This window comes from Triturus cristatus, chromosome 3_1 (assembly GCF_964204655.1).
Source record: "Triturus cristatus chromosome 3_1, aTriCri1.1, whole genome shotgun sequence".
Taxonomy (NCBI): Eukaryota; Metazoa; Chordata; class Amphibia; order Caudata; family Salamandridae; genus Triturus; species Triturus cristatus.
This window is the reverse complement of record NC_140583.1, coordinates 85,718,236-85,726,048: the sequence shown is the minus strand read 5'-3', so window position 1 is coordinate 85,726,048 and position 7,813 is coordinate 85,718,236.

Genomic DNA, 7,813 nt, shown 5'->3' with positions numbered 1-7,813 from the left:
TGAGGTACTCTAGTTCCCTCTCACTAAATTTGAGCTTTCGTTTTCTGGCCACTGCCCCCTCTTCTGCTGATGTTTGGGCCATTTCTGGTATTTGCAGTTGTCTGGATACAATGTATTCCTTTGCACAGCTCTCCACAAGCACTCTGCTTCCTGCTCTGACTTCCTCTTGGCACAGACTGCAGCATGGGCTGAGTGACTTCCTGGTTGTGAGGTCATCAACCTGCTGCCAATGCGACTCGGTAAAATAGCGATCTCGCAATTAGCGATCTCGCTAATTGCGAAATCGCTATTTGTGTGTTTCCCGGGCTTTGCAATTTTTTTTGGTTTTATCGCTATTATGTTTAGCGATTATTAGCGATTCGGTAATTAATCGCTATCTGCATCATGCATAGGTAATAGCGATTCCTTATTTGCGAGTCCCTTAAATTAGGAAATAAGGATTCGCTATTTCTAAGCTTGATGCATGTGCCTGTTTATTTTTTAAGAGTGCGCAGTGGTTCATAGAATACTGCCTATTAAAAAATATTTTACCAACTATTCTCAAAGGGGCGCAAAATATTTGTACGTAGAATTAAAATTTGGTGTTTGAAAGGGACGCTCTTTGCACTTTGTAACGGCCCAAAAACATTTTTGCAGTTGCAAACTGCCGAATTCTGCAAAATGGGTCGTTCGCAACCTTACATCTGCTTCCTACATATAGCCCCTAGAGCTGCGTGGCCCCCCTCCGGTGGCCAATTCCGGTGGACCCCATCCCCCGGGGCATGGCCAATTTTTTAAAATATTTTTATGGAGGGGGGCTGCGTAGCCCCCCTCCTTAGGCCATTTATGACCCCGGGGACCCCATCCCCCGGGGACGGCCTGCCTTTCTTTTTTTGTCCTTTTTTTTTTAATGGGGAGGGGGGCCTCCCTCCCGGGGCACTTCTGGCCCTGGGGACCCCATCCCCCGGGGCCTGGCCACCTCTGTTGGTGACCGTGGGGGGATCCCCAATTCCCCCACGGTCCCAGCTGGCTCCCCGCCTCCTGCGGGAGCCGGCATTGCTTTTCCACATGGGGAGCAACTAACATGCTGCTCCCCATGTCGAAAAGCAATCTGCTTTGCTTCATTGATTCGAGAGCAGGTTTCCATGCTCTCGCTTCAATGAAGCAAAGCAGTTTGCAATGACAGGGTGGGAGCCGCGAGGCTCCCGCCCTGTCATTGTAAACTACAGTGTCCCGGGGGTGGACACCCCGGAACACTGTAGGAGCTGGCCCTGGGGGGTGGTGGTCCCCAGGGCCACGACGAGGCTCTAGGAGGGGGGCTGCGCGGCCCCCCTCCCACTTAATTTAAAACCCCGGGGGATGGTGGTCCCCGGGGCTTGGGGTCCGTAATGGACCCCCTATGTTAAATATTTAGTGCCCCGGGGAGGTGGCGGTCCCCGGGGCGTGTGGGGGGGTCAAGCCCACCCACACAGGTTTATGTTTTTTTTAAAAAGCCCCGGGGGTGGCGTTCCCCGGGGTTGTGGGGAGGCAGTGAGCCCCCCCGGATATATTATCACAAGGCCCCAGGGGTGGTGGTCCCTGGGGCTTTGGGGGGCCTTTGAGCCCCCCCACCTATGTATATTAAAGCCCCGGGGAGTGGCGGTCCCCGGGGCTGGGGGGAGCTGAGAGCCCCCCCCATAATTCAGTAAAGCCCTGGGGGTTGTAGTCTGGGCCCCCATTGAACTATGCATATTGCCGCCGGGTTTTTGCCCCCCCAGGGGCTAAGTAAAAACAAAGCGCGGATGCCTGCGCTTTGTTTTTTTTTTTCACTGCGGGATGCGCGGATCCTAAGCGCATCCCGCGATTTAATAAAAAAGTAAAATTTGGGGGGGCCTTGGGGGTCCTTGTGTCATTGTTTTTGCACAATAAATCACCCGTGGAATGAATTGGTGTGCCACCGCCTTTCCGAGTAGATTTGGACTGCTTGAGAGACATTTGTGGCTTCTGCCCCCACTGCTGGCACCGACGATTAATGGGCAGGAGTACGGCATAACAGACAGACTTCTGGATTTGTGTATATATGTATTCACTGAAAAAACCATAGGTTTCAGGGGCATTGTAGTTAGTTGGACATTTCACTCGTACAAAACCATAGAAATTCCCCCATTATAGTTAGTTCAGCTAACTATAACTCGCGCGCCCGCAATGCACTGCTGAGGACGTCACATATTACATCACTCATGACATGGTCAGTGACATCACTCATGACATCACTGATGACATCTCAAATGACATCACTGATGACATCACTGATGACATCATGCTTGTGATAGAGTGGCAGACCTCCTCTCACCCTAATATAACCTTTGATACACACTCTCAAAAATACAAACTAACATTGTTGGACCTGGCCCTTTTGGCCGGATGGTCCCTAGACTTTTCGCCTTCCACCTGTACTTTTTCTGACCTGTTGTTGGCTATTTTATGACTCTGGGCACTTTACCACTGCTGTTCAGTGCTAAAGTGCATATGCCCTCCCTATTTAAAATGTATATGGTGGTTGGATTCCATGATTGGCTTATTTGGTTTACTGTCAGACCCCAGTAAAGTGCACCAGGAGTGCCCAGGGCTTGTAAATACAAATGCTGCTGGTGGGCTTGCAGCACTGGTTGTGCCACCCACAGAAGCGGCCTGGTAAAATGTATCTAAGGTCTGCCATTGCAGAACCTGCGTGCAGTCTGGTACTGTCATGCTGACTGGGTAAGTGCACACACTTGCCAGTCCCTAAACCTTCCCTTAACTTCATATCAGTCACCCCTATGGTAGGCCCAAGGGCAGGGTGCATTGTAAGCATAAGGTAGGACAAGCCCTGATGTGTGTGGCATTTCCTAATAGTGAATTACAGCCATTTTCGTTTTTCATTATTGTAAGGCTACCTGTTCCCCATAGGCCAGAATGGACTGTTAGAATTGTTACATTCTATGATCCTAACAGACCCAGGGAACATGGTAGAAATTCGAGTTTAGTATGCCTGAACTCAGAATAATAAAATACATCTTTTAGTAAAGTTTATTTTAATATTCTGTGTTTGCAAATACCACTTTAAGAAAGTTGGTATTTGCTTGCTTGACCATTTCAGCCTGCCTCTGCTATGATGTGTATCTGCCTGTCTGGTTGTGTGAGTGACAGGGCTGGGGAAACCCAGAGGGGCAGGGCTAGGTAGCCTGGTGGTGAATAGGAAGATTGGCAGTCAGATGGGTGGGAGGAGTACACCTGGGCTCTGAATAGGGTTGCGCTCTGCTACCACAATGCTGGCTCCACCTCCTGCGGATCGGCTGATGTCTCTGCCCTGCACCCTGAATAGAAAGGCAGAGTCATGTCAACAGAGTGCTCAAGAACTGGTTTGGACTGGGCAAAGGCCCCTCAACCCCAGAGGAACAAAGGAATTAGAGGTATAAGTATTGGGACCCTGCTCCCAAGAAATTAGATCCTGCTGAAACAAGAAGAACCTCTGCCAGAGGAGAAGGAACTGGGAAAGCTGTAGGAGGAGTACTGTCCCTGACCTGGGGGATTGGCCTGCAGTGGTTGCCTTGCTGCTGAAGGAGAGGAGAAAGACTAAAAAGACTTTGCTTCAACTTGTGCTTTGAACAGATCTCCAAGGGCTTGAACTGAGCTTGCCCCCTGAACGAAGTCCTAGGACCAGTGCACTTCACCCCCAGCTCCGAAGAGTCTTTTGGAAGTGCCTGCTGCTGTTGTTGGGCTTCTGAGGGACTGCGTGTCGCAAGGAGCTGGAAGCGCGACGCAAGGAAGAGAAGCGTGCCGCCGTCAGAGCCGCTGTCGTCGCATCTCGCAAAGGGTGTCGCAGCTGAAGCATCGCATCGAGCGGAAGCGTCTCGCATCATTCCGGAAGTGTCTCGCAATGCCGAAGAAGCGTGTCGCCATCGCAGCCATCGTAGCTGTCGCATTGCACCACATCGAGAGAAGAGTCTCGCATCGACAAGGAAGCGTGTCGCCATCGCAGCCATCGTAGTTGTCGCATTGCACCGCAACCAGAAAAGCGCCTCGCATCCACGGAGAAGCGTGCCGGCGTCGGAGCCGCTGTCGGAGCATCTCGCAGAAGGGGTGTCGCCGCTGCAGCATCGCATCAAGTGGAAGCGTCTCGCAACGTCGGAGAAGAGTGCCGCTGCCAAGGCGGCTGTCGTCGCATCTCGTCAAGGGTGACGCCGCTGTAGCTGACGCATCGAGTCGAGCCTTCTCGCAACATCGGAGAAGCATAACGCATCTGGAAGATCCCGTCTTTATTTCTTTTGCACCAAGAACTTCAACGCATCTGCATCGCTGCAACACTTTCGTGCCCTGCGTGTCGCATCTAAGGTACATTGACTTAAAGTGTCGCATTTAAGAACTTAAGCGAAACGAAGCAATCTTCTACCAACTAAGCAACCCTATTGTGTATTTTTAATCGTTTAATGTTCTTGTGATTATCCTATATAAAGAATCCTTATTTTTAATATAAATACCTGTGTGGTGTCCATTTGTGGTGTTGTCACTTGGTTACTGTATGTGTTCACAAATGCTTAACCTATAACGCTCTGAGATAAGCCTTGTCTGCTCGTGCCAAGCTACCTAGAGGGTGAGCAGGGGTTGTTTTAGTAGTGTAACCCCCTACCCTGACTGGAGGAAAGGTTCCCTGCTTGTCACAGGTACCTACCTGTGCCAACCAGAGAACCCGGATTCTAACAAACATTTTCAAAACAATGGACATACCAATACCTATTCAGTAATTCCAAGATCTACACACACATCCACGCATTCACCAACAGTCCCTATACAGTCACTCATACATGTACTCACTCATCATATGTACTCATGCACCTATACATCCTGTTACACACCGCCACTCATCCACAGAGTTACTCACACACATAGTCACGCATGCAAACAAAGTATCAAACATCCATTTACTTGCATATACAGTTATACACACACTACCTCACATACTTAGTCTCTTAAACAATCACTTATAGAAACACCTACTTATATGTACAGGAACTCTTCCAATCTCTCACTCTCACATATACTCACCTAAATACACCAATACTCACATATACTAGTTTAAAACATATGTAGTTACTCATAAAGACACTATTGAGACAGTCATTCACTCACTAACACACCCATACACACAGTCATCCACCTAGACAGTCCTGTAAACATGCTGTCTTCAACACATACAAATAGTGAGTCACTCATTCATGCATTTATGCACTAATACCCCCACCGAACCATGCAGACACTCATACTGATACTCAAAAAACAAACTATTAACCTATATAGACACTCATGTAGCTACTCACCAACCCATGCAGCCACTTATACACAAAGTGAGAGACTGATGCAGATATTTACATATTTAAACATTACTCACTAACCCATGTATTCACTAAGATACACTTAATCAGTCAGTTATACAATCAATTTTACAAAAAAATCTCATCCATTTAGACACTTATATACCCATTAATTCTTCCATCAACCTTGAGATATACATATATAAAACATGTTTAATTTTCAGAAAAACACACATTCACTGGATGATGTCATCAGTGATGACATTTGAGATGTCATCAGTGATGTCATGAGTGATGTCACTGACCATGTCATAAGTGATGTAATATGTGACGTCATCAGCAGTGCATTGCGGGCACGCGAGTTATAGTTAGCTGAACTAACTATAGCGGGGGGATTTCTATGGTTTTGTACGAGTAAAATGTCCAACTAACAATAACGCCCCGGAAACCAATGTTTTTTTTCAGTGAATTTCTAAGGTTTATTAAATGCTAATTTCTAACTATAACGTGCCTGAAACCTATGGTTTTCTCAGTGAATATATATATATATTTATTATCCTATTTGTACATGTGAAAATGTCTCGGTCCGCCTGTTTGCCTCGGTGGCACAGAAAAAATGGGTGGAACTGACGTCTGCACGCCGACGAGGTCCTCTTATGGCTCCGATGACGTCATAGAGTGTCACGAGCGGAGCCGTGCTATTATGACGTCCTCATCGACATGGGAGAGCTAGGAAAGAATATCCGTGAAATGCTGGTTCAGGGGATATTCACCTAAGTGTTCAGGCTAATCCTTTGGGAGCAACTGTTTATGTTGCCACTCCAGAAACCGAAACCAGTGATCCGAGTGCAGAGGCCCTGCAGATGGCACACGAGGTGGGGTGCCCAGTCGTGTGCACCGGTGGGGCACCGAAGTGACAAGCACCACAACCTACAAAAAAAGGTCACAAGGGCACTGAATAACACAGGATCTTCCCTTTGTATCTGGCAGGAACAACAAAGTTAAAATGCCCTAGTACCAAAATGTTGAATTAGTGCTACAATGGTCTTCAAGAGGACCTGCGATGCCGCTTCTGTCTCCCGTACCTTGGAGGCGGCACATGGGTTACGCGGTACGGTCATACTGCAGTCGGACGCACACTCGTTGGCCTCTCATAGCACTGATCTACACTTCAGGGAGAACGCTTTCAATTAGCTATGTTTTCTGATGACGTGTCGCGCAGGCCCCGTCCAACAACCGAACTCCTTTAGATCTAAACAGACTCTTCCACTTTCTCACCGGAAGTGAAACCAGGCCACGCGGACACTTTCACAATACGACAGCTGGGAATGCACTTTTCCGTAAAAAAAACACATTCCTTCCTCCTAATTAATCAAATAAACGTCTCACTGAAGAACAGGGGCCAGCTTTGATCGGTAAACAGCCGTTACAACGACTTTTTTACTTTGCGGTACCATTACAACGCATGCATTACCATGCATGCGTTGTACATCACAAAGTCATTACTACACATTGTTTTAGACTGCATGGTCATTTACCATGCATGCCTTTACAACAAATTTTGTTGTAAAGGTATGTATGGTAAATTACCATGCGTTCTAAAAAACATGTAGATGATCCACGTTGTTGTAAGGAAACAGAGGCTGTTCCGTTTCCTCACAACGACGTGCACCGCCCCTCAGAGACGACGTGAAGCAGGAACCATGAGGAGAGAGGAACCACGAGGAGTGAGAGGTAAGGTGGATTGGGCATGGGGTGGGTTTTTTTTCTCTAGGGTTTAGGGTGTTGCAGTGGTGTTTGGGTAGTGTAGGGGGTCGTGCTGGGGGTGGTGTTTTAGGGTTTAGGGTAGTGCAGTGGTGTTTGGGTAGTGTAGGGGGTCGTGCTGGGGTAGTGTTTTAGGGTTTAGGGTAGTACAGTAGTGTTTGAGTAGTGTAGGAGGTCATGCTGGTGGTAGTGTTTTAGGGTTTAGGGTAGTGCAGTGGTATTTGTGTAGTGTAGGGCGTCATGCTGGGGGTAGTGTTTTATGGTTTAGGGTAGTGCAGTGGTGTTTGGGTAGTCTAGGGGGTAGTGCTGGGGTAGTGTTTTAGGGTTTAGGGTAGTGCAGTGGTGTATGGGTTGTGTAGGGGGTCGTGCTTGGGTAGTGTTTTAGGGTTTAGGGTAGTGCAGTGGTGTTTGAGTTGGGGGACGTGCTGGGGGTAGTGTTTTGGGGTTTATGGTAGTGCAGTGGTGTTTAGGTAGTCTAGGGGGTAGTGCTGGGGTAGTGTATTTGGGTTTAGGGTAGTGCAGTGGGTTTGTGTAGTGTAGGGGGTAGTGCAGGGTTCTAGTGTTTTAGGGTTTAGAGTAGTGCAGTGGTCTTTGTGTAGTGTAGGGGGTAGTGTTTTAGGGTTTAGGGTCGTGCAGTGCTGTTTGGGTATTGAAGGGGGTCATGCTGGGTTAGTGGTTTAGGGTTTAGGGTAGTGCAGTTGTGTTTAGGTAGTAAAGGGGGTCATGCTGGGGGTAGTGTT